This window comes from Quercus lobata, chromosome 6 (genome assembly GCF_001633185.2).
Source record: "Quercus lobata isolate SW786 chromosome 6, ValleyOak3.0 Primary Assembly, whole genome shotgun sequence".
In the NCBI taxonomy this organism is placed as follows: Eukaryota; Viridiplantae; Streptophyta; class Magnoliopsida; order Fagales; family Fagaceae; genus Quercus; species Quercus lobata.
In genome coordinates, this window is record NC_044909.1 from 35,524,321 (window position 1) to 35,548,394 (window position 24,074).

Here is a 24,074-nt window from a genome sequence, read left to right on the forward strand (position 1 = left end):
TAATTAATACGAGATATATTTTGTTTTAACTTTTAAGTCGCTATACAATTCCTTCTCCAAAAAAATGAAAAAAAAAAAAGTCGCTATAATAAATATAATATTACAACCAAAAAACAAAAGTGGCATAATGCAATTACCTAAAAATCCTATATAATGGAGTCGGAAAATTATTAGGTATTCTCGAACTACCATAAATGCATAGTCTCCTCTTTCACATGAATGGTGGATATCACTATGAATTTAATTAGTGAGATCTACCATTCATGTGAGAGAAGGAAGTGTGCATTTATGGTACTTCAGAAGTACACAATAATTTCCCAATAGAGTCAGCCCTGAGCAATATTGCATGCAGTACGATGATGTATGCTAGTTTGAGCTAACACCATTGATTATGGTGTCGTCAAATGGGGCATATTAGCGTAAGGTTTTTTTTTTTTTTTTTTTTTTTGGTAAATTAGCGTAAGATAATTAAGGGTGCTCACACACCATATAATATGGTGCATTAAGGTGCATTAATTCTCATGTATGCAATAAGGTCTAATTGGTGGATGATGTCACTTTATAGATATAGTATCTTTTTTGTGTGAAAAAGATACATTATTAAGATACGATATATATTTCCACTAATGAATATGTTCATTGCCAAGGGCACGGAATATATGAAAGCAGGCCAGGGTGACTCCACTTAGAGCGAGAGTTTAAATTATATAATATTTTTTTGAAAACTATATAATTTATATATATATATATATATATATATATATATAGTTTTGACCCTCCTAAAATAAAATCTTGAATACTTAGATTCTAGATTTTTTTAAACCCAGTTGAAATTAGTTTGAAAATGATCCTCTTATATAAGAATATTTTGACATTTTTAAATACAAAAAATGGCCAAATAACAAATTAATTTAATCTAAAATCTAGGAAAAAAAATTAATAAGCCCAACAACAAAAGTGGAAATTTGTTAATCTTAAACTTTAGAAAAAACTCATTTAGATCTTAACAAATTTGAAATAAACCAATCAAATGAAAAATCAATGGATGAATAATTGTTTGGCTATGAACATTGAAAAAGATGGAACTCGTAAGATTGATAATGAAGATATCATGCAACGATTTTAAAATATAAAATATCTTAGAAAGCAAATTGTAAAACTTTATTTATTTTGTTTTTTGATTTTTGTTTTTTGTAATGTCGATATATTCATGTTCTCTTTTAAAATTTTGTATAATATATATATATATATATATATATATATGATTCTTATTGACTCTCCCAAAAAAAAAAAAAAAATCCTAGAGGTATGAAAGCCTATAAATACGAAGACTCTCATTTGTTTTGGACACATCATCTCATCAGGAACATAGAACTAAATTTACGTCTGTGATAACCACCTTAACGGGATGACCATCCACGTTTGGGACCAACAAACATTACTAAGATACCACTTTACAATAGCATTATGAAGATTCAAACCAATAATAAGAAAGACAAAAGTAACTCAATAACCACACAATGAGAACATGAGAATTTTACATGCTTCAATAAGTTTCCTACATCTATGAGTATTAGAGGAGGAGAAGGTTTTACAATATATATATATATATATATATATGTGTGTGTGTGTGTGTGTGACAATAATAATATTATGTCATGAAGTATAAAATTGAACACACGTATAGGATTGGATATATGATTTTCATTCCCTTTTGAGCACATGGTGTTTATTGCATGCATTGGTCATGACGAGACAGACTTTTGTGAAACCCAATCCCACGTGATACATATTCTAGATCGACTAGCTAGCAATGGCATCAACATGCATGCACCACAAGCCATACATTTCAACACACGGAACACGTTCGGTATCGTTGTTGTGAAGATCATTTTGGCAAAGGTTGTTGTCACTCGATCACAGTACGCTCGTGCATCATATGTGAAGATCATTTTGGCAGAGGTTCTTTTAATTCTTGTTGCTACTTGGTAGCAAATTGATTGATTATTTATGGATTTTACTAACGTTTGCCTTAAGGGTACACAATAGTATATAATTTTTGAAAAAAATTTATTGAGAATTGAAAAAGCAGTCATGGGCTAAAGGTCGTGTTGATTACTACCCTTGAGAAACCAAAATGATCATGACCACCCATTCTTGATAAGAGGGAGATACCGGTGGTTATAAATTGGACCCTCTCCCTCAACACAATCAGCTCAAACTCACAGATCAACCCACATTATTTAAGAGAGAGAGAGAGAGAGAGAGATGGAAGTTGTTCAAGTGCTCTGCATGAATGGAGGAATTGGAGAAACAAGTTATGCAAACAATTCCTTGCTTCAGGAAAACTTACATTGTTACCAACCCCCTCCCACGAATATTTTCAAACTACATAAAGGTGGTAGATGGCTCTCCAACTTAATTGATTGCTCAAGTTAGTAGTGGTGGCTTCAAAAAATTTTTCTTGAGTGATCACTAAGAAACTTAAATATATTAACGTCACCCAAAAAAAAAGAAAAAAAAACACAAATATACATGAAGGATTCTGTTTGAGGAGCTAGAATTATTTTTGGAGTAATATTACATCTACACATTTTTAAAACAAATTTTATGCAATAATTTTTTATTAGTGGGCTAAAAAGTGATATCAATATTGAGTCTAAATTAGAATTAGTAATCACTTTCTACTTATCACATTTGATTTATTGTGAAATTATTGTAAAAATGTTGTGAATATAATGTTACTTTTATTTTTATTGAACTAAAATTTTTGTAATTTTCAAGTGAGGATGGTCAATATTTTTATTAAAGTGGTCAAAATAATGGGCATTTTGTGTGCCATATTTTGTTATAAATTACAAGAGGAAAAATGACACTCAAATATTTAAATTTAGGATACATACTCATCATTATGGCAATTATTTTTTTATTTGAGAAACACACACATATATGGGGGAAGAGAAATGAGATAAGGGAATACATTCACATGCCAACACTAAAACTGAATGCAACAGTTAGTGTCACGGAGCAAGTGATAAACCCCTTCTCAATATCACACCTTACCGATGTCGGCAATTATTAAGTACTTTAATAATACAGTATATGTGGCATTTGATATCAATAAAAGTGAATCACTTTAGTATAAAATTTAATTTTTTGACGTAAACAGTTTTATACATGCTATTTGTCTGCGAAAGAGGAGGAAAAAACAAAAGAATAATGTACTTTAGACTAATATGTGCACATAATTTTTACACTCAGTTCATCTCTATATTGTAATTAATTACTATGCTTTTAATTAGTTATGATAAAATTCATTGATAAAGGTCAATTATTTGCACTAATGTAGATTGCAACTCATTCAAACTCTTTGTTTGGACTATTTACAGCAAAAAGTAATATCTATGACCAAACCCATCGCAGAGGAAGCTATAGCCAATCTGTACTGCAACACCTTGCCAAGGAGCATAGCCATCGCAGACTTGGGTTGTTCTTCTGGACCAAATACTTTGTTCGTGGTTTCAGAACTTATCAAGGAAGTGGACAAGCTTCGCCAAAATCTAGGCCATGATTCACCTGAATATCAAGTGTTTTTGAACGACCTTCCAGGGAATGACTTTAATACCATTTTCAAGTCATTACCAAGCTTCCAGAAAGAAATGAGCTATCAACTGGGGCCTGGCGCTGGTCCATGTTTGTTTTCAGGAACTCCTGGTTCCTTCTATGGCAGGCTTTTTCCGAGCAATTGTCTGCATTTTGTCCATTCTTCTTAGAGTCTCCATTGGTTGTCTCAGGTAACTTATTCTATAAACACAAAAAGATTAATATGATTAATTATACCCATAATCACGTAATATGGGGTTAAATCCAACTTATCTTAGAAGTGATTATACAATACACCCATTATTTTGTGAGATGAGAGAATACAATATTATTGTACTCTTGGATTGTTGTGTAATTTTCCTTATCTTACAGCAGTTAGAGAGTTAAAATTTTAGTTTCAGAGGATCAAAGTATGAACTATGAACCAATTTTTCATATAAAAAAAATTAAGAAAAATAAAATAAAATTCAAGACTAAATATATTATGAAAAATAAAATTTGTTTCCATTCAATTATATAAACAAAAGGAAAAAAGCATTGTTAATGTGAAGAGAGTAATCTATATTTCAACCACACAAAATTAAAATAACCTTTTTGCACTGCATTAATCTTAAATATAGAAACACAAGACATAGTTTGTTTATTGTTTTTTGTGGTCATCACTCGATAGGTATTTGCATGACATTAACACCTGATAGGTTTTAAAAATGTCACTTCATAAGTATTAACCTTTGCATTCCATTAACAATGATTAAGGTATTTTTCATATATCATATTCCGAATATATGGCCTGTAGTGAAAAAGACTAATATAAAATAATTTAAAATGTAAATTAATTACTTTATAATGCAATACGTGTATTATAAAAATTATATATATTAAACTTGATAAATGTTTTCAATATTTTAAAAAATATTTGATATTTTTAACATATAATCAATAATCATTTAAGCACTAGACAAGTGCAATAATTAAAAGAATTAATATATATACAAATTATCACTAATGAAGTTGTGACTCTTTTTAAATGAATACAAATATCCTTAAATTTTCTTATAAAAACCATTTTCTAAAAAAAATTAATAATTTTTTAAATGTATAAATTTTAATTGAGATTTAAGATGTTATAAGCTTAGTTATTTTGCTCATTCATATTCATAATTAAGCACGTGGGCTTAATTATTATTTTTTTAATTTATATATACTTAAGATTTAAATAGGGTAAATTGTAAATTACACCTCTAAAGTTTGGGATAATTAAATTTTACACCCTAAAATTTCAGAATTTGGATTTTACTCCCTGAAGTTTTGTGATATTTGAATTTTACACCCTGACGTTTCAGAATTTGGATTATACCCCCTATATTTTAGAAATGTTTGGATTTTACCCCCTAAAGTTTAAAATTGTTTGGAATTTACACTCCAAATTCTGAAACTTTAGTGTGTAAATTCCAAACAACTCTAAACTTTAGGAGGTAAAATTTAAGTTTTAAAATGTTAGGGTGTAAAATCCAAACACTACATTCAATGGATAAAATCCAAATTCTGAAACTTTAAGGTATAAAATCCAATTATCCCAAACTTTAGGGATGTAATTTGTAATTTACCCCCAAAAAAAAAGAATACATATATATCATTTTTATTTTAAATTTTGGGGGCTAGTTACAAGCTTCGCCATTTCCTGCAAGTGGATTGAATTATTGCAACAAAAGTGCTGTTTTAATATTGTTATCTATTTAAGATCCATGCCATGATAAATTTATATGGTTCATAGTCTGTTGGCATCACATTAAAAAACACATTAACAAATATTAATATGTCTTATATATTGTAGGTCCCAGAAGGGGTGGATAATAACAAAGGAAACATTTACGTGGCATCTACAAGCCCTCCATGTGTATTTAAAGCGTACTACGAGCAATTCCAAAGAGATTTTTCAATATTTTTGAAGTGTCGTGCGGAAGAGTTGGTGGCTGGAGGGAGAATGGTATTAACATTGTTGGGAAGAAGAAGTGAAGATCCATCTAGCAAAGAGTGTTGTTACATTTATGAGCTTATGGCTTTGGCACTCAATGACATGGTCTCAGAGGTAATATTAACATATGCTACTACAAATTCAACTCTCGATAGTAAGTGATGGAAATCTTATTATTGGTTGCACTTAATTAGGATTGGTAGACACAACTAATTATTTCCTAAATTTTGATTATCTAAACTAAAATTAGATAAATTGATTGAAAATTTATAACAAAGGTAGATTCTTCTAAGCAAAATGGATCATTTATCATCAATAAAATATGATTCATGATAAATTTAATACATAATTAATCTTTTAAAGAGTCTTGTAATTCAACTGGTTGGCACCTTTTGTAACATAAACATCTAGGATTCAAATTTATCATTTTCCAACTGTCAAATTATTCACACACACAAAATCATAAAATTAATTTTTGAAAATATGTTTTATACCTGTGGGAGTTTCTTAACCATTTACTAACAAGAGATTAACTACTAATTAGCTGTCTTTTTTTTTATTTGCTTATAAAAAGTGAGAGATAAGGGATGGAAACACATGTTTTCCCAATGGGATCAGACAATACTAATGACCCATATGGCTACTAACAAATGATCTTGGATTGAGATCCAATGCAAAGAAGGATGATTCAAACACACCTTTTCCCAATGGGATCAGACAGTACTAATAACCCATAAGTCTCTTAGCTACTAACAAATGATCTTGGATTGATCTTAATCAAATGATCTTTCTTCTTATCCTTATATTTTGATATATATATATATATATATATATTATAAGTAAAACAAACTTATAAAGAGCAAATTTGTACTAGGAAAAAAAGAACTCTTCTCAAATTTGCATATAGTCTATATATTGTGCTAATTAAAGCATAGAATGTGCATTTCAGGGACTCATAGAAGAAGATAAAGTGGATTCCTTCAACATTCCTAATTACACACCATCCCCTACTGAATTGAAATTTGAAGTTTTAAAAGGAGGAGATTTCTCCATTGATCGCCTAGAGGTCTCTGAAGTCAACTGGAACATTTATGATGGTGAATTCAACACATCTAATGGGTTTAGTAATGATGGATATGGTGTTGCAAAATATATGAGAGCAGTGGTTGAACCCTTGCTTGTTACCCACTTTGGAGATGCAATAATTGACGAGGTTTTCCATAGATATGGCAAAATTATTGATGATCGCATTTCTAAAGAGAAGACGCAGTTTATCAATTTGACAATTTCCGTGACAAAAAAGGGATGATTATGATATTTAGATATATATGGCTGATTGAATATTGTCATTTCATAATATGAATGACTTAAGTAGTGTGGTTCTCCAATATAATAAGGTTATAGCTAGGCCAAGTTTGTATTTTGTCTTTTCTAATTCCCGTACGAAGGGTTGATGTGTTATTCGCAAGTGCTCCTTTATGTAATAAAATAATGCCTATGAAAAAGTTTGGCTTGAATTGTTCTCATTGACCGACAGTGCCTACAATATCCCCTCATTAATTTCTAACAATTTCACAGGAAAAAAATTCAGAACCGATCACTGACAAACTTGTGATACACACACACCAAGTTACTAATAACCCGTTCATTGGGAGTTGGGACCTTAAGGCCGAAGAATCAAAATAATAATAACAATTTGAAAAAGGTTCCAAATCTCTTTTAGCTACTTTAAAAACACGCATCTCTGTTGGTTGCTATTCCTTAATGATCTCTAAGCACTGAAAATTGTGTTCCTTGCTCTTGTAACCTAAGTTTGTGATGGCATACTCATGAGGCATTTGATGAAGATTAGAGGCCTTAATAGTTACGTGAAACATCCACATAAAAAGGCTTGCTCTCATTAATTTCGCCGTGAGGTGGCCAAAACCGAAATATACTTCCACTTCCTGACTTGCCTTGTACTTGGAAGGTTTTCTGAACATGCAAGATTGCCAATTCCATATGGCATTTTTTGCGTTTGGTTAGAGATTTAAATGTTGCGTTTTGGGCCCGAAAAAGTGAATTTCGAGTTGGATCAACAATACAAAAATGCAGCAAAAGTTCTGTAGAAAATACTCTCCCATATTTATAAATTAACCTTATATTTTTTTCTATAAACCCAAATTTGCCCTTTCGGGGTCCTTTTTTGGGTATGGATGTTATTTGATTAGAAAAAAAAGTTAAATTTTGGAAGAACTAAGAGAGAAAATAAAAAATCATTATTAATAATATATTTTGTACTTTATGGTAATTTACACCTCAAACGGCAATTTTGACAAGCTCTTGCCAAACACTTAAGAGTATATTTGGTAACTGTTTTTTCTCCTTATTTTCTGTTTTCAAAAACAATTTTTTATTTTTGAAACTAAAAAGCTTGTTTGGCAACCCAAAATTAATAGAAAACAAAAACTGTTCTCAAAACTCAATTTGTAAAGAAAACTGAAAACATGCAAAAGGCTGTCTTCAGTTTCTAATTTTCAAAAGTTAATGAAAATACGCATTTAATTTAATGAATCATGCTCATTTAATGAGTTAGCATTAAAGTTCAAATCCTATTAACAATATATTTTAGTATTTTTTATTTTTTTTCCTTCAAAAAACTATCTTTTTAATTTCAACTAACCAAACATGTTTTTTATTTCAAAAATACAAGAAAATTGTTTTTTTTTTTTATATTTCCAAAAACAAGTTTTTGAAAATAGAAAATAAAAACTGTGGGGCCCAACAATATTTGGGCCAGCTCCATTTATTCGTTGGAGCCCAAAGGCCCAAGCCGAGGAAGGTTATGGCCCAGGCACGGTAATGCAAGTACAAAATAGCATTGGGATACAGCCGAGGACGATTCAGTCCTCGGCCTGTCCAAAGTCTCCTCGGAAGGAAGGGCAAAAATGGTATAGAAACAACTTGGGAAAAAAATCTAAAATATCTATGCCAATAGAAAAGGGTATGCTGGAAAGTGTAACGACCGGGGAAAGCTGCCCTTATTGCCATTCAATACTCTGCACCTAACAGAGCCATACTCTCCAGCTTTTTCAACCACCCCCAACCACTCCGGGTATGGGCTGATGGGACAAGTATCAGTCTTGGAATGTCGATCCTACACGTGGACGAAGGATAAAAAAACACAGGCTAGTATAAAAGGAAAAGTAAGTAATTCAAAGAAGAGGCTGGGAAAAATGGCCAAAAACCAGAGCCTCCCAGCCCGCCTCCAAGAGAAAGACTTCAGGGGCGAAGACGACTTAACCATGTATGGGTATCACGAAAAACCCACCGTCTGGTGACCAAGGCCTAGCCTTTCAAACCCATGCTCTACAAATGATATTGTTTGGGCCTTTTTACGAGCGAGCCCGACACTGTTGTGGTTCGTTACAAATCGTGTCCTTACAATTGGCGCCGTCTGTGGGAAGGTTTGTGTGTTGGCATAGGCAGTAGGTCGAGAGAGTTCCTTTGTCGTTTCTAACAGCTGGTTATAGAGTTCTAGCGTAAAGTTCCGCTAGGGGTTATGATTCTTGACTAGGGGCTACGCTTGGTAGCTTCAATCGCTTAGATGGCTCTAGGGGCTTGGCCGAGGAGCTAATTCCCCTAAGGCCAAGGTCCCACGCCAAAAACTAAGTTTTGGACAGAACCAAGGTATTGTATGGTCCTCGGACTCAAACCTATAGGGAAACCAACTACTTAGATGAGAAAATTGAGTTTTGGACAGAACCAAGGTATTGTATGGTCCTCGGACTCAAACCTATGGGGAAACCAACTACTTAGATGAGAAAACTGAGTTTTGGACAGAACTAAGGTATTGTATGGTCCTCGGACTCAAACCTATGGGGAAACCAACTACTTAGATGAGCTCAAACCTGTGGTAAGGTCAGCTACTTAATAAAGATTCTAAGCTGCTCATCCCCGGCTCAAATACCATAAAAGGTTAAAGCTATTAAGTTTCTTAGGAGGATGATAAAACACCCTATTACTCAGCGACCTGGGGGGGCTGTTCGTTTCCGGGTTATATGTCTTCGGATGATTACCTCCTGCACCGCACATAGCATTCAGTTGTCATCTCGGCTATTTTGGGGTAAGTGTTGTTTTCACATGTCGGCAGTGTTGTGCCAAGCAACTTTGATTAAATTCGTGATAATAACTTTTCCTTAGCAAAAGTTTTTGATCCTAAGTATCATTAGTTCAAGTCTGCATTATTGTGCCGAACAGCACTCGTAAAGTCCATAACAGCGCCTTTTTCCTTGATAAGGGATTTCAGCCCTAAGTCTTGTGCTCTAAGGTCGGCGGTGTTGTGCCAGGCCGACTCAATAAGCTCATCATAATGTCCTTTCTTTTTCTTCCTAATAGGGGTTTCAGCCCTAGGTATCACTTGTTCGATTCAGTATTATTAAGTCAGATAGTTTCTATAAACACAAAACAAGATCTTTGTATGAACTAGGATTTCGGTCCTAGACGTCGGTCAAAGTGTAAAAATAAAAAGAATTTACAAGATTGTATATCTATTCACGGCGTAATCATTTCGGAAATAAAGAGATAGAACATATGAAGCAAAGCAATAACAATTTTTATTACTATAAAGAGGTATTACAACGTACAAATAAGGGCTTAAACAAGCCTATACAGAAGGTGGATTACAAAAATAATAAAAGGAAAAACAACAACAATATAACAAGTAAACAGTCCGATGTCCTTTTCTCTTGTCTTCAAAGTCCTTCCGAACTCTGCCCTAGTAGCGCCCATATTGAGAGGAGGACCTTCTTCAGAAGAAGATGGAGGAGATGAAGAGAAAGAAGGAGGAGAAGAAGAGGAAGAAGGAAAAGCGCCAGGATGGATCTGGCGGTGGAAAGAAGAAGAAAGAGAGGCAAAAGGAGGCACCAGTGAATGAAGAGAGGAAGAAGCAGGGGCACTTAGTCCCTGCGTCAGTCCTGACTCCTAACACACTGGTGTCATATTAGCTATACTCATGAGAGAGCGGCCGGTACTGATAATGGGTGTCCTCGGCTCAGTCACGCCGAAAGTTTGACGTGACGAGCCCCTGCTTCGGATTTTGGCTGAAAGGAAGGTGAGACAGATCTTGAGTCTCCGCCATCCCTGCCCTGACCGAACCATTTCGAGTTTTATTAGAACATGGTGTTTTTGGGAGGGGTATGGTTCCTTCATTACTTATTATTATGGTGAACGTATCACAACTTACTATATAACTAACGGGTAAAGTAAACTCTAGAGGAGGCTAAGGATTTCAGATCTTAGAAGGATAAAAAGGGTCTCTGTACAAGAGCAATAGCCTCCTACTTTTCTTCTTATATGAAGAGCAAAACGGAAGGTATTTAATTTATCCAGATTTCCAAGAGAATCTGTAAACGAGGATATACCCGTTCCACTTCCCCACATCATCAAACAAACCATCGAATTTAAGTAGTATCGTAAATAGAAGTCATTAAAGACGCGTTTCGGATAATCAAACGGCGAGAACGCGCCAGGAGTAAATTCAAAAGAATGTCTCGTAGACCAGTACATTTCCTAGGCAGATGGAGAACCGCCAACATTAATGAAAAGCTGAATTAAATGAGCCATAATAAAGGCTTGATATTACCAAAACCCTCCTCTCCAACCAAGAGATCGGACAGCAGGGTTTTGAGGGGCTATTGTGGAGCCCAACAATATTTGGGCCAGCTCCATTTATTCGTTGGAACCCAAAGGCCCAAGCCGAGGAAGGTTATGGCCCAGGCACGGTAATGCAAGTACAAAATAGTATTGGGATACAGCCGAGGACGATTCAGTCCTCGGCCTGTCCAAAGTCTCCTCGGAAGGAAGGGCAAAAATGGTATAGAAACAACTTAGGAAAAAATCTAAAATATCTATGCCAATAGAAAAGGGTATGCTGGAAAGTGTAACGACCGGGGAAAGCTGCCCTTACTGCCATTCAATACTCTGCACCTGACAGAGCCATACTCTCCAGCTTTTTCAACCACCCCCAACCACTCTGGGTATGGGCTGATGGGAAAAGTATCAGTCTTGGAATGTCGATCCTACACGTGGACGAAGGATAAAAAAACACAGGCTAGTATAAAAGAAAAAGTAAGTAATTCATAGAAGAGGCTGGGAAAAATGGCCAAAAACCAGAGCCTCCCAGCCCGCCTCCAGGAGAAAGACTCCAGGGGCGAAGACGACTTAACCATGTATGGGTATCACGAAAAACCCACCGCCTGGTGACCAAGGCCTAGCCTTTCAAACCCATGCTCTACAAATGATATTGTTTGGGCCTTTTTACGAGCGAGCCCGACACTGTTGTGGTTCGTTACGAATCGTGTCCTTACAAAAACTATTACCAAATATAACCTAAGGTTTTTTTTTTCCAAAAATACTATTTAATTAATAGCTTTTATCAAACACTCTACTTTAAAAGTTAAAAACCAAAACCAATTGTATACCGCACTTTTTGAAACCACACTTTTTCACCCCTAAACTAAATGACTATAGTATAATGCGAAGATAGAAATAGCTAAGAAAAGCAGCCTAGATCAAAGGATTAGTCATTTAGAAGATCAGCTTCATCTAAAAGGTTTGCTCGTATGCATGACTTTTTTTTTTAATCTTTTTTTCTCTCTCTTGCATGAACCCACAATGGTGTCCAATAAATTATAGTACTAAATTCTAAATATAGTGTACATGTCAAATCATTACCCACCTTTTTATCTAAAAAGACACTAATACCAAACACATAATTGTATTTTTTTGGGTAAACTACGTTTTTGGTCCTTATCTTATACACCATATTTCAATTTGATCATTAACCTTTCAAATGTGTCAATTCGGTCCTTAACCTTTTAGTACTGTGTCAATTTAGTTCCTTTTGTTATCTTTTGGATGAAAATTAATGACATGTCTAATGGCCAAAATGAACAATTAGCTTCCGTTGATGTGAGAATAAACTAAAATTTTATTTTGGCCGTTTTCCATATCATTAATTTTCATACAAGATATAATACTACAAGAATTTTGGTCTTTTGCGGCCAATGTTTTAGCGACGACCAAAAAGTCGTCACTATTAGGCATACATTAGCGACGAAAATATATGGTCATCGCTAATGAGTGTATTGTAGCGACGACACTAAGGTAGTCACTAATAAGTCATCGCTAACGCCATGGAGGGAATTTTATTTACTTTTGGAAAAATGTAGGGAAACTTTTAGCAATGACAATAAATTTTATTGTGACGACATTTATGTCGCTAAAATAAGGTCTATTTTAATGACGACATCTATTATCGCTAATAATCGTCTTTAGTGACGACCTTATATTTCGTCACAGATATGTGGCCAAAAATATATAGTATATATATTATATATATGCTTTATTTATCAGTGATGACACATTGGTGGTCGCTATTAGAATGCTATTAGTGATGACATAACATGTCGTCGCAAATATATCTACCTAAATATAATGGAGGGTAAAATTTTCACTCTCAAAAAGTGGTGGGATTTATTGGAGGGAAGCAGATTTTATATTAGCAATGAATTAGATCGTCGCTATAAGGGATCTTTTAATGAAGACAAAGATTGTCGTCACTAATATGTGGCCAAAACAATTTTGATATAATACGATATTTTTTTATTTATCAAATCCTCCAAATGCTTCTTAAAATATTAAAAATGACATAAATTCCTTTAAAATGTTTGAAATGATTAAAATACCATTAACTTCGTTAAAATGACCAAAATACCCCTAAACTTATATAATGACCAAAATAAACTTGAAGCCTCCAAAGTAATTTAAAACTTTCAAATCCGTTAAAAAAAAAGAAGAAGAAAATATGAGACAACGGAGAGCTTGTTGCTTCAATATACTCTCAAATCATAATGTTACCCATTTGAAACTTGAAATTGATAAAATAATAAAAATTGAGAGAGTTCTGATTCCACTCAAAATATTGACTAATTCTCATAGTTATCAAAATGTGAATCGTATCGGAAATCAATTTTTGATTTTTCTGTATCATGTGTCATAAGAAAGGTATTAGTCAATATTTACCAAACTAATAAATTCATTATAAATATATGAAAGGTATATTCATTATAAATTCACAATATATTCAACTAATAACCAATTCAATCATCAATTATGTAATGATATTTACCAAAAGTAAGTAAATAAATCAAATTAAAATATATTTATAACATACATATTCAAATTAATTAAAATCAAAAGTGATAATACGTGATAAATGAGCCAAAATAATAAATTTTTTTATGATTTTGCCTAATCAATTTTATCTAAGTCAATGTTAACAAGATGTTCATCATCTTTCAAAATAATTTCTTTATTAACGTTTTCTAACAACTACTCCAATTTCCAATAATCCACTGAAAACCTTCCTACTAAACCTAATTTCACAAAGTTTAGTGGTCTTGAGATCATCTATTAAGTTTGATCGGGTTTGACCAACTTTAACTAAACTTTAACTGTGCCTTTCTCTAAATCTAATAGTTTGATTGTGACCATAATTTACTAAATTAACCTTTCATTAGACTCTTCAAGTCCAACGGTTAGATTTCAAATTTAAGTACGGCGTGAGATGGATATGTGTTGTGTATCTATATGGCTATGTTCTCTTAATTTGACTATTGAATTGGTCTCAAATTTCACCAACACCAATATGTCACCATACCCTTCAATCCTAATGATCAAGATTTGAATATAAATTTCACCAAGTCCAATGGTCACAGGACCATCTATTAAGTTTAACTGGATTTGACCAACTTTAACTAAACTTTGACCGCCTCTTTCTCTAAATCCAACCGTTTAATTGTGATTATAATTTACTAGAATTAAACTTTCATTACAATCTTCAAATCCAACGTTTAGATTTCAAATCTAAGGATGGCGCGTGATGGATATATGTTGTGTACCTGTATGACTATGTTCTCTCAATCTGACTATCAAATTGTTCTCAAATTTCACCAACACCAATATGCCACCATACTATTCAATCCTAATGATCAAGACTTGAATATGAATTTCACCAAGTCAAGTGGTCTCGGGACCATCTATTAAGTTTGACCAGGTTTGACCAACTTTAACTAAACTTTGACTGCACATTTCTCTAAATCCAACCATTTGATTGTGACCATAATTTACTAGAATTAACCTTTCATTGCACTCTTCGAATCCAACAGTTAGATTTGAAATCTAAGGATGGTGCGTGACGGACATGTGTTGTGTACCTGTATGGCTATGTTCTCTCAATCTGACCATCTAATTGTTCTCAAATTTCACCAATTCAATATGTCACCATACTCTTCAATCCAATGATCAAGATTCGAATATGAATTTCAATAAGTCTAGTGGTCTCGGGACCATCTATTTAGTTTGACCAGATTTGACAAACTTTAACTAAACTTTGACCACATATCTCTCTAAATCCAACCATTTGATTGTAACCATAATTTACTAGAATTAACATTTCATTGCACTCTTTGAATCTAACGGTTAGATTTCTAAGAATGGCGCGTGATGGATATATGTACCTGTATGGCTATGTTCTCTCAATCTGACTATCCAATTGTTCTCAAATTTCACCAACACCAATATGTCACCATACTCTTCAATCCTAATGATCAATATTCGAATATGAATTTCACCAAGTCCAGTGGTCTTGAGACCGTCTAATAAGTTTGACCGGGTTTGACCAACTTTAATTAAACTTTGACCGCACATTTCTCTAAATCCAACCGTTTGATTGTGACCATAATTTACTAGAATTAACCTTTCATTGCACACTTCGAATCCAACGGTTAGATTTCAAATCTAAGAATGGTGGTGATGGATATATGTTGTGTACGTGTATGGCTATGTTCTCTCAATCTGACCGTCCAATTGTACTCAAATTTCAGCAACACCAATATGTCACCATACTCTTCAATCCTAATGATCAAGATTCGAATATGAATTTCACCAAGTCCAGTGGTCTCGGGACCATCTATTAAGTTTGACCGGGTTTGACAAACTTTAACTAAACTTTGACCACGCCTTTCTCTAAATCCTACCATTTGATTGTGACCATAATTTACTAGAATTAACCTTTCATTGCACTCTTCGGATCCAACAGTTAGATTTCAAATCTGAGGATGGCGCATGATGGACATGTGTTGTGTACCTGTATGGCTATGTTCTCTCAATCTAATCATCCAATTATTCTCAAATTTCACCAAACCAATATGTCACCACACTCTACAATCCCAATGATCAAGATTCAAATATGAATTTCACCAAGTCTAGTGGTCTCAGGACCATCTATTAAGTTTGACCAGGTTTGACCAACTTTAACTAAACTTTGATCGCACATTTCACTAAATCCAACCGTTTGATGGTAACCATAATTTACTAGAATGAACCTTTCATTGCACTCTTTGAATCCAATGGTCAGATTTCAAATCTAAAGATGTCGTGTGATAGACATGTGTTGTGTACCTGTATGACTATGTTCCCTCAATCTGACCATCAAATTGTTCTCAAATTTCACCAACACCAATATGTCATTATACTCTTCAATCCCAATTATCAAAATTCGAATATGAATTTCACCAAGTCTAGTGGTCTCGGGACCATCTATTAAGCTTGACCGGGTTTGACCAACTTTAACTAAACTTTGACCGCAAATTTCTCTAAATCTAACCGTTTGATTGTGACCATAATTTACTAGAATGAACCTTTAATTGCACTTTTCGAATCCAACGGTTAGATTTCAAATCTAAAGATGCCGCATGATGGACATGTGTTGTATACTATATGGTTATGTTCTCTCAATCTGACCATCCAATTGTTCTCAAATTTCACCAACATCAATATGTCACCATACTCTTCAATCCCAATGATCAAGATTTGAATATGAATTTTACCAAGTCTAGTGGTTTCGAGACCATCTATTAAGTTTGACCGGGTTTGGCCAACTTTAATTACACTTTGACCGCACATTTCTCTAAATCCAACCGTTTGATTGTGACCATAATTTACTAGAATGAACCTTTCATTGCACTCTTCGAATCCAATGGTTAGATTTCAAATCTAAGGATAGTGCGTGATGGACATATGTTGTGTACCTGTATAGCTATGTTCTCTTCAATGTTATGAATGCTATTTAGGATCCCATTTCGATTTGTCCAATGGATTGAAATATTTCAATACCAACCAATTTCAATGTACATTTTCAAGACATTTCGGATTTCAAAATATATAAAACTATTTACTTTTAAAAACATATTACTTATATATATACTAGTTTTGAAGCATGTGCTAGCTAGTAAAAAGATTACAATTATGGATATAAATAGAATTTATTTATAGTTATTTAATTATTGGACTGCCTAGAAATTATAGGATTAAATGTTTCAAAATATTCAGATATCAATATTTTAGCCTTGTTCCGTTACTTTTCTCGTAAATGCTATTTTTTATATTTTACTGCCAAAGATCACATACATAATTAAAAAAAAAAGTAGTATTTGTTATATTAAGTAGATAATATAATTTTTTATGCTATATTTTATATCAAAATCTAAATACAGGAATTTCTTTTTATATAAATTAACTATAATAATAACGTAAATCATATTAGACTTTATACAAAAAAGAGCTTCAATATCACAAGCATAGTTTATAAAGATGAGTATATATTGTGTACAAAAAGAGGTCTAAAAAAAACAAATGTATCCATATCTACACCTTAGATCTACAAAAGGGAAGACAAATTGATACATAATTGAGTAATAATTATGTCTCTATCTGGCTTTCATGATTTTCAAAATTTCGTTTTTTTCTGATTTTTAGTGAAGTTTTCAAACACATATACATATTAATTTACTTGTCACAGTAGCTTGTATTCATTCACTTTCATTTTGCACATCAAAGATGGAAACAATATTAAATCTATTGTGCGTTTCTCCACGAACGTCATAGCTTGCAAATATGAGATGAATAATGAACTCTTGGTCAGAAGAAAGCCTTGCCTTGCAATGTTTTCTAAATTTTATATTCCATCCTACTATTAGAGCAATAATGTGAGAATTTCATATATTTTCAAACATATTCAAAACAAGAGATTTATGAACTATTAAACTATATCTTCATAAGTTTAATAAACAAATAAATAGAATTTTATAAGTGTGCTTGTATTATACCTCAGTGGTTGCTAGCATCAAAGTTTTCAATGTGCAATTTAAGAAATTTTCTGCATTGTTTCCATACATGCTTGTATTATACTCTTTCTTTTCTTTCTCTATCAATTTGGTCATGGCTGATTTTTTTTTTTTTTTTTGACCTCCATCCTATGTTTGTGTTCATCCATAGAGAGAAGTCTAACTATTGTGTTCGTGTCCATCAATAGAGTAGGTGGCTGACCAAAAAGGTTAACAAAGGGATAAAATCAAACAAAATAGAAGCAAGAACTAGCACAACTAAAAATAAAGGTACTGTATTGTGTATTGTGAAAATGTCGTGACATTTTGTTGTTATCACAATATTTTCATAATTATTGAGGTGTAAGTTCCTTATAGGTCAAAATAATCTAATAAAATATTAGATTAGATTGTGTTCCTAGATTTTTTTTTTTTTTCTTTTCTTCATTTAGTGAAATTTGGTAAGCCAAAATTCACATTTTCAAGCACATTTTTCTTGGGTTGATTTTTTTTTGCACACCATTTAAAATTTAAAGTAATAAAATAAAATAAAAAGACAGTTTTACACCAAAAGAAAATTAAGTTTGGGGTAATTTTATTCCTACCTAAACTTTAAAACTGAGGAAATACCCCTAACTGTTACCCTCTTAGTTAAACCATTTTGAAATCTTATGATTCTTAAAATATTCTATTGTAGAATGTCTAAAATAACCTTACAAAATTTTAATATCCCAAAACATTTTCTATGTATTTTGAGTTTTTTGTGGTAGTCATACTTGGAAAGTTGGAATGGTGATATGTGCAACACATGCCATGCCACCCAAATTAATTGATGGAAAAATAGTAAAACGTGCCACCCAAATTAATTGATAGAAAAAAAGTAAAAATTGTAAAGTATACTTAAAAAGTAAAGCCATCTGCCATCTCTACTTTGTAGGCTAGACTAGGCTTTATTTATATGGATATGGTTTTCAACTAAACTAGACTAGGCTTTATTTATGTGGTCGTGGTTTTCAACTAAACTAAGTAGCATCTAAGCCAAACCAAAAACCAATGCAACTATCTAACCTACACCCTCTGGGTCTTCGTCTTCCTCTTCTCAAATTTTCTACACGACTACACCCTTTTCAGATCTTCTTAAATCTCAATTCTACCGCTCTCAATTTCCATAGATTTCCAATCCCACCCCTCAGATTCAATTCCCATTTTAATTTCAATTTCTAGGGTTTCACTAATCACACCGGTGAGTGAATGCAAAAAAAAAAAAAAGGACCTTCCTCTTCCATCTCGTATGATCCATTCAACTGTCATAGACTCCGGCGCTGATCAGGTACACTCTCAATGTTGAACAGTTTGGTCTGTTTATTTCCTTCGGCTTCTTTGCCTTCAACCCTTGAATTCGTAATTGGGAAACATAATTAAGCATTGAGAGTGTTTTTTTTCTATTGTATTTTGTAGGTTAGTGATTTGGGAAACGTAATTGGGTTGCCGCTACAAAGCGTGTAAAGGTTAGATATTCGTATTGTTTTTATCTCTATAGTTATTTTGTGGTTGAAGGAGTTCAATTACACTAGTTGGACTGTCTTATATTTATTATTGCTTTTGATATTGTTTCTAAAATATTGTCAAATATTTTGATATTTGTTTGTTTCTAATCCTAAAATTAACATAAAGTAGACCTAAAATAGTTAATTGTCGCTTCCCTACAATATCCTCTCCTAGTTTTTGAAGAACTGCCTATACTGTGTCCATATCTTTATCATACTTCTTTTTTAATATTATGAGAAGCTTAGTTACTTTGAGAAGCAATCCTTGTGCTGCTTCTCAAAATTAGCAAGAGGCTAAAGCACCTTTGATTTATCTAATGAGATGCTTCTATTCTTTAAAATGACGAAACACCCTATAAAAGCCCCCCATCAAATGGAGTTTAAAAGGTTCACCTGATAGAACCATCCAGTAATCAAAATTAGGATTTGGAATTCTGTGAGTAATACACACAACATTTATAACACAACAGTATATTGATCAGAAAAACATGAGCTAGGAGAATCACATCTCTATGTTGGTTACAGATGATAAAAAGGCATTCACATATACAAAAACAATCTCAAGATTAGTTATTTTGTACCTAAGTAAAAAAGATAAAACACTATTTAGACAAGACTTGAGCAGATAGACTTCAACCACTTTATTTGGAAATAAATACAATCTGAACCATACATGAATATTGATAACCATAAAGGTTTTGAAGTAAATGTAATCAAGATTGGCATGAGTTCTTAATTAAGGTCAAAGCCATGTACATGGTTGTATATAAGGATTGCTTAGTTTTGCGTTGGTGCTTTCTAGATGGAATGACTAAATGCATTTCATTAAACTGATCAAATACATGGGAAAAAGGCTTTGTTGAGGAAAATCTCATGCTCTCTGTTTGTTTCTGAATTGTTGAGTTGGTAGTCTCAGCTTAAAGTTTTGATGCATAACTGAGGCAATTACAAAGAATTGGGTATGAGTTTTGGCTGTCACATTATTTTAAAACCATTCTCAACAGAGAACCAGATAGAGTGACTTCTGGTTTTGTGGTCGGATTAGAGTTTGATCAATGGTTGTATCATCTCATAAATAATAATAAAAATTTAATTAGATATATATTTCTCAATTTATTATTTTGTGAGTCCAAATATTTTTAGAGATTCTTTTCCATTTTGATCTGAGGAGAGGGATTTATAAAAATAGAGAAAAAAAAATCAAGACTGGCCAAAACCAATTTTGGTACATAGTTTTGGAGATTGAACCTCCTATTTACTAATTTTGACTAGTTTTTGAATTTTTTCGGTTTTAGGGTAATCATTGGTTTGGTATAGCTATGGCTAAACTAGTTGAATCAACTGATCAAGTCTGGTTTTGAAACTATGGTTGTCACCCTGAAATTTTATAAATTTAGTATGTACAATGTACATATTCATTATAATTATTATTTTTACTTATCAAAAATATTAATTTGTTTTTGAGGCACTTGTAGTCTTGTACAATGAATTGGTCGGACTAGTTGAAAATAGTCTATTATGATTGTTGTTGTTTCAATAACAAGCAATTTTGTTTATATTTTTTAATTGATTTTATTTCTGAAGAAAATTGGGTTATACTTGGTAAGTAGTTCACTTCTTTTATATTTATGAATTATGATAGAGACATCATAATAGAGAACTTGTTTAACTCATCGACCCACTTCATCTCCAGTAAGAATGTGTTTGTTGAAATTATGATAGGGACATCAAGATGGATAAAAGTTGGATGCATGAAACTGATAGAACTAGTACACGATATAGTGAAGGTGTTAAGCAGTTCATTAACATGGTACGTGGTCATGCAGATCGAGTTGGTAGGATTAAGTGTCCATGTCGTAAATGCACAAATCGATATTATCAACATATAGATGCGGTGGAGACTCATTTGATTTTGAATAGATTTGATTTGAATTACACTGAATGGATATTTCATGGGGAAGAAGATCCGTTTTTTAAACATGTGCAAGCTGAGCATAATGATAATAATTCACAAGCAGAGGACATTGATGATGTTGGAGAAATGTTAGATGACATTTATAGGGGGACATTTCCAGATGCAAATATAGGTGAATCCTCCACTTCTCTAGGTCTATCAAACAATGATCACAAAGCAAGACCTTTTGATCAGTTGTGGGAAGATGCCCAACGTGAGCTTTATCCAGGTTGCAAGAAGTTTTCTAAACTCTCTTTTTGTATGAAGCTACTTCATATAAAGACACTTTGTAATTGGAGTGATAAGTCGTTTGATTTGATGATTGACTTGATAAAGCAGGCACTCCTAGATGGGGAGTCATTGCCAAAATCGTATTATGAAGCAAAGCAGTTTAGGCGAGACTTGGGTTTTAGCTATGAGTTGATACATGTATGCAAAAAAGTCTGTACACTTTTCTGGAAGGAACATGCTGATAAAGAAGAATGCCCAAAATGTCATACTTCAAGATGGAAAGAGGACAATGGTAAAGGTAAAAAAATTCCTTGGAAGGTATTAAGATATTTTCCAATTAAACCAAGGTTGCAGCGATTGTTTATGTCAAAAGATATAGCTAAAGACATGAGGTAGCACAAAGATGAGCGACTTGAAGATGGAGATTACCTTAGACATCCTGCCGATTCAATAGTGTGGAAAGAGTTTGATAAAAAACATGCTTGATTTGCTGTAGATTCCCGCAATGTGCAACTTGGTTTAGCAAGCGATGGGTTTGATCCATTTGGTAACATGAGTACATCATATAGCATGTGGCCAGTAGTACTTATGCCGTATAATTTACCTCCATAGAGGTGTATGAAGGATCCGTATATAATTTTGTCCTTACTTATTCCTGAACGTAAGGCACCTGGAAACAAAATTGATGTGTACTTGCAGTCGTTGGTGGATGATTTAAAAGAATTATGGAATGAAGGCATCAAGACGTATGACGCATCAACACAACATTCATTTAAGTTGCATGCAGCGTTATTATGGACTATAAATGATTTTCCTGCATATACGAACTTATCTGGGTGGTCTACCAAAGGAAAGTTAGCATGTCCCATATGTAATGAGAATACAGAGTCGAGTTATTTGAAGTCTAGCCACAAATTGTGTTACATGGGTCATCGTCGATTCTTACCTCAAAAGCATAACTGGCGCCAAAAAAAAGAATTTTTTGATGGAACTAAAGAGCATAGGATAGCCCCTAATGAATTATCAGGAGATCAATTGTTACAACAACTAATGAATGTTCCAAAAGTGCAATTTGGAGATGATGAAACTACAAGAAAAAAAAAAGCGCACGAAGATCGAGTTGAATTGGACAAAGAAAAGTATTTTTTTTTTTAGTTACCTTACTGGTCAACATTGAAACTGAGACATAACTTAGATGTCATGCATATTGAGAAGAATATATGTGACAGTGTCTTAGGTACACTGATGTATGATAGTGGAAAAGGGAAAAATAAAGACACTTCTAAAGCACGAAAGGATTTAGAAGATATGGGCATACGTAAAGATTTGCACTTACAGAAAACTGGTACATCTACAAAAATGCCACAAGCAAAGAATACAAGATTCTGTGATTGGCTGAAAAATGTGAAGTTTCCTAATGGGTATGCATCTAACATTAGTAGATGTGTGAACACCAATGAGGGTACAATTTCAGGAATGAAAAACCATAATTTTCATGTACTCTTTCAACGATTACTTCCTGTTACAATTCGTGGATATTTCAATGATGATATACATACAACATTGACTGAATTGTGTTTATTTTTTAAGGACTTGTGTTCACGAACATTGAAGTTAGATGTCTTAAATCAAATGAAGGAAGACATTGTTGTGATTTTATGCAAAATGGAAATGATATTTCCACCTGCTTTTTTCGATATAATGGTACATTTAGCTCTTCATTTACCTCGAGAGGTAGAGCTTGCAGGCCCTATTCAATTTCGTTGGATGTATCCAATTGAAAGGTTTCTTGGTAAATTGAAGCTGTTTGTGCAAAATAGAGCACATCCAGAAAGGTCAATTGCTGAGGGATATTTATCTATTGAATGTTTGACATTTTGCTCCATGTATCTTTGTGAGATTGAGACAATATGGAGTTGTGAGGAGCGGAATAGCGATAAGTGCCAGATGGAAAGGGATGTAGGCTTGTCTGTTTTTACACAACCAGTACGTCCTTTAGGAGCAGCAAAATATTTAAGACTTGATGATACGCATCTCACACGGGCTCGATGGTATGTGCTTAGCAATTGCTCAAAAATTGATTCGTACAAAACATAAGTGTTTCATTGAATTTTTTTTGGCGTAAATGCACTTTTAGTCCTTACATTTTGACTTTTTTCCATTTTAGTCCCTTACATTTTATTTTTTCCACTTTTAGTCCTTAAATCAATTTACGCGTTTCCATTTAAGTCCTTGAAGCTACTTTCCGTCACTAATCTAACGGGCAAACTAACAGATGAATAAAATAATAATAAAAACTTTACTGTAGCATGCCACGTCAAATTATAATTTAAAATATTTATTTTTAAATTTTAACAAAAGAAAAAATATGAGTTAAGAATTAAAATAAATAAATAAAATAAATAAAAAGAAGAAGAACACACCAGAAACATAACAACAAGAACAGAAGGTGGAAAAGGGGATCTAGTCTGGTCAAGCATGTTCCATTTGGGTTGGATGTCGACGGAGGATTTCAATGGCTCTCGGCGCATCATGTTGTTGTGCGCCCAAACCCTAAA

General features: G+C 33.2%; 1 pseudogene; it reads left to right on the plus strand.

Moving 5' to 3' along the window:
• The first annotated feature begins 2,259 nt into the window (after positions 1-2,259).
• On the plus strand, positions 2,260-6,887 carry LOC115993605 (annotated as a pseudogene).
• The last annotated feature ends 17,187 nt before the right edge of the window (positions 6,888-24,074 follow it).